Source organism: Galendromus occidentalis, unplaced genomic scaffold (genome assembly GCF_000255335.2).
Source record: "Galendromus occidentalis unplaced genomic scaffold, Mocc_1.1 scf7180000076689, whole genome shotgun sequence".
Lineage (NCBI taxonomy): Eukaryota > Metazoa > Arthropoda > Arachnida > Mesostigmata > Phytoseiidae > Galendromus > Galendromus occidentalis.
This window is the reverse complement of record NW_003804678.1, coordinates 1-4,300: the sequence shown is the minus strand read 5'-3', so window position 1 is coordinate 4,300 and position 4,300 is coordinate 1. Positions and strand designations below refer to the sequence as shown.

General features: G+C 50.7%; 1 long non-coding RNA gene across 1 annotated transcript; it reads left to right on the top strand.

Moving 5' to 3' along the window:
• The first annotated feature begins 2,068 nt into the window (after positions 1-2,068).
• LOC100901816 (uncharacterized) lies at positions 2,069-3,368 on the top strand. The gene is made up of 3 exons (XR_001951148.1): positions 2,069-2,206; positions 2,444-2,804; positions 2,890-3,368. It is a non-coding gene; the product is annotated as an uncharacterized LOC100901816 (long non-coding RNA).
• Positions 3,369-4,300: the final 932 nt, after the last annotated feature.

Genomic DNA, 4,300 nt, shown 5'->3' with positions numbered 1-4,300 from the left:
AACAACGGAAGTCGATCTCACCTCGGCGATCATTGAGCAACCGACGAGAGACACCGAAGAGACAGAAGAAACCCGGACGAGCGGCAAAATTCTAAGGCAGATACGGAAAATAGCTATGAGACTATAAAAACGTTAGGGCTATTTGCTGCAGGACCGAGGAATGACGTAGGATATCAGATCAATGCCGACTCATTGGCACTGATGACCGTCGCAGCTTGGCCAATAGAATTATACTCCGAGTATACGCTCGTTCCATGTCAATAGATGATCCCATTCATGCAAAATTCTTTACCTCTTCTCTCCTCTCCGCAGTTTGCTGTACGTCCTTGGGATGATTTTCCAAGCGACGGAGGGGGCCCCGGTTCTGACCGACCCATGCGGCGGTATCAGGGCTCGTCGAGGAACCCTGTTCCACGCGAAAACAGTGGACAAAAGGGACTTGGAGGAGCTACTGGTTCTTCTGACGGACATTGCGCAGGCAATGTCCGAAATAAATGAGAAAATGATGACCAGCGAAACGACGGAGATTGCCCACTTGTGGGACGGCCCAAGTGGAAGTCCTCGGCTCAGCTCGAGGCGGACGTCTCGGAGCTGAAGACCCGGCAGCGAAAAGCGCTAAAAAAAACAGAGACGATCGAGAAACCCCACAAAGTGTGGATGTACATTTTGAGTATGAAATCATTCCATGGGGTTCTTATTGAGCATCCCACAGACCAGCCCTCCCGAACCTATTTCTCTAAGTGTTTTGCTTTTTCAGAGTACATCCTGGCGACCGCGCAAGCGTTGATCGAGTATATCCTCGACTAGGCTCAATAATAATTGAATATTCTATACATAGAAAAACTTAAATCGACAATTAAAAAAATCGTTAAATGTCTGTCTTCCTTTCCGGGTACCCTATAGACTCGAAAACGGCTGAACCGATCGTCGTAGTTCGGGAGCGTGTTCTGTGAATCCCACCGGTGGTTATAGGGGGGAACGCTGGTGACGAATAAAATTTCGCAGAAAGAAGCCGAAGAGCCTACTTCTTATATATTCGGTTTATTCACACGACTTGTGTAGATATCGTTTGATTTGAAATACATAAGCATAAGAGAAATCATGCCGGACCAAAGACAAGAGTATGCGACTATCGTAATCAAATAGGAAGAGAGGCGTTGGCGCCGGTCACCACAAAGGAACGTCTGAAAAAACTTCGTCTGGTGCCGACGATTTACCCTTTGAACCGACCATCGCCCATTACTGGCGCTGTTTCGCACATCTCAAACTAAAGGTCTGAGCGAGCGACGCGAGCGTACGGCGGCTCGTCTACGCCGATGGGCGCTTAGGCTAGTCGGCTTTGATTTCAAGATTGAATACGCTTGGACTACCGACTTCGGGCACGCGGATGCCCTCTCGCGCTTGATCAACGATACTCGGAACGAAGCGAAGAACTGCGGCATGGAGGAGGTTATTGCTTCTCTCGAAACTGAAGAATCGGAGGTCCGGAGCTTGGTCAGCTTGGGGGAAGCCTTTACTCCAACGGGAAAAAGAATAAGAGCGGCTACGGAATCTGACCAGCTGTTGGTCTGCAGAGCTTGAACTTTGCCGACTCCTCCGAATTCGGAAGTTCGTCCCGATCCGAGACGTCGAAAACAGCCTCCACGGGCGGTCAGGTCCTAGAAAGATTACGCCATGTTATCCCATTTGCGTTGGCTGTGGGCCCCACAAACCGACTACAGTAAACGTTGCATGACTAGTTACTCCACGTGAACCAGAAAACTTCAAGGAAGACTTCTCATTTATACAGGGACGGACGACGATCATTATCCTTGCAGCTCCCCGCACAAGGATCCAACCCAGAACTCCGATTTGATAGCGAGCTGATGCAAATTTGTTATTCGAGAATTCGGCCGGGAGCGTCACGCATTGCTTAGGTATTTCTCATTGCTCAAAAAGTGAAACAGGTCGCGAGCGGCGTCGTGAAGGAGGAACATCAAGGTGCAGGGAATCTCGACGTGCATTGCACGTCGCGATCTCCCGAAGCGCCAGAGTCGGTCTCGACGTGCATTGCACGTCGCGATCTCCCGAAGCGCCTGAGTCGGTCCCGACCACTCGTCCGTCGGGCGTCCATCGCCTCTGGTTCTCGCTCAGGCCACTCTAGCGAGGCCACGAGGCGCTCGGGATCCAGTGAAAAGTGAGCCTCCTCCCCGCTCATCACCTCAAGGTATGACGTGGATGGTGCTAGTGAGCGACAGAAAGTATCGTGGAATGAGTTCACGGCTGGCGACAAAAACATAAATCAATCAGCGAACGGCTTGCTCTTCAGATCAGTGCCGACTTATGGCACTGATGACCGTCGCAGCTTGGCCAACAGAATTATACTCCGAGTATACGCTCGTTCCATGCCAATAGATGATCCCATGCATGCAAAATTTTCGAGCCTCTTCTCTCCTCTCCGCAGATTGCAATCATGCTTTTTTTCCTGTGGGCGATTCTCCATACAACGGAGGGGGCCGCTATCGAGGAATGCTGCCGCATCAGGCTCCATCGAAAAACAATGTTCGATGTGAAGAGCGTGCACGAAAGGCATACGGAGGAGCTTCTGGCTCTCCTGTCGGACATTGCGAGGGCAATGTCCGACATAAACGACATCGTGATGGAAATCGGAACGACCAAGATCGCCCACGCTTGTGGGGCGGCACAAGCGGAGGTCCTCAATCAGAACGCGGTGGTGGTCGCGGAGCTGGAAAACCGGGACAAAAACTCGCGAAAAATAGCGGAGTCCACCGAGAGACCGCGCACGATCGAGAAAAAGATTTTGGGTATGAAATCATTCCATGGGGTTCTTATTGAGCATCCCATAGACCAGCCCTCCCGACCCTATTCCTCTAAGTGTTGCTTTTTCAGAGTTCATCCTGAGTGTCGGCCAACTTTTCGTCGAGCGCTTCTATCGATAGGTTCGTGAACAATTAACCCGTAGTAATAAAAACGTAAGTTTGTCTGTCTGTGTTTCCGGGGTACCCCATAGACTCGGAAACGGCTGAACCGATCGTCGAGGGAATTCGGGAGCGTGTTCTGTGAATTCCACCGGTGGTTATGGGGGTCGGTTTCCCGATGCGATGAGTCCTTCTACCTCAAAAAATGATTTAAAAGGTCCACCCACGAAAATTCGAAAACCCATGAGAAAGTTGAAAAATCGGAAATTCGCGAATTTCTCTAACGCCTGGAACGATCGCCGTAGAAATTTAGAGCTGGGTTCCCAGGAGCTGTGGGAAGGTCATCGGCGAGTCGGTTTCCATATTCGAAGGATTCTTCTGCCTCAAAAAAAACTTTTAGATGGTCCAATCCTAGGGCACCGTCATCCCCGAGTGATTAGTCGAGTTTCGCTCGAATTTCGATTCACGTAGTTCGAATCGACGGTGGATGCTGCAGAAAACGCTTGACCGGTACCGTTTTCTGGCCGCTGGAACGGAAACACTTGACGGGAAGCAATCAAGTTGATCACTAGACGGGCGAAAGTCGCAATTCGAGCAATCCATCTCCACAACGAAGATGCATGACACGGGCAGACTACGTCTGCGTGAAAGGGGCCTGTTTGAAGTCCGCAAGAAACAGCGTCGCGACGCCAATGCTACCTTCGTGAACGACGCTTGACAACAATGAAGAATTACCGTGTTTGAATGGATGAATGACTATTCGGCTGACCAATCGCATGATTGGCGCGGTGCTTGCCTCACCGAGCTACCACTGTGTTTGTATATTGTTGGAGGGAAGTCCTAAACTGCAAGGTCCCCCGAGAGAGACACCGTTTTGTTCAATACTGATCGCTCGCTGAAGGCGGTCAGGAAACTTGCCAGGAGGTTCGAATTTCAGTCGACCAAGGTGAGCCTACTCGTTGATTCCGCGTGAAGATTGTTTGCATGGAGATCGCCGCTCGCTCGAGTGCCGGTTCAAAGCTGTCGAGATCGAGATAATAATTCAAGCGATACCGTCTTATGTTGGAGGTCCACCATCCCGGGACCTTGTTCGACATGGTGCGAATTCGAAGTCATGTTGGATTCAAATGTTTCATCGATTCATGCAACGATGTCAAGTTGGAGCTCCTGTCGTGACAGCTGTGAATAGATTCGGTCTACACAACAATGCGGAGCCGCTCTTGGTTTTAAATGCGTTTTCGGCTAGCAGGCCCCGACGCAGAGGCGCTTTCCTGAACCGTTGAGTGGACAGATCGGCTCGAGGCAGTCGCTGCGGGAGAGATATAAGCAGACTGGATACGAATGTCCTTCTTTTTCAGGAAAAGCGGGCCATGTCGCCACCA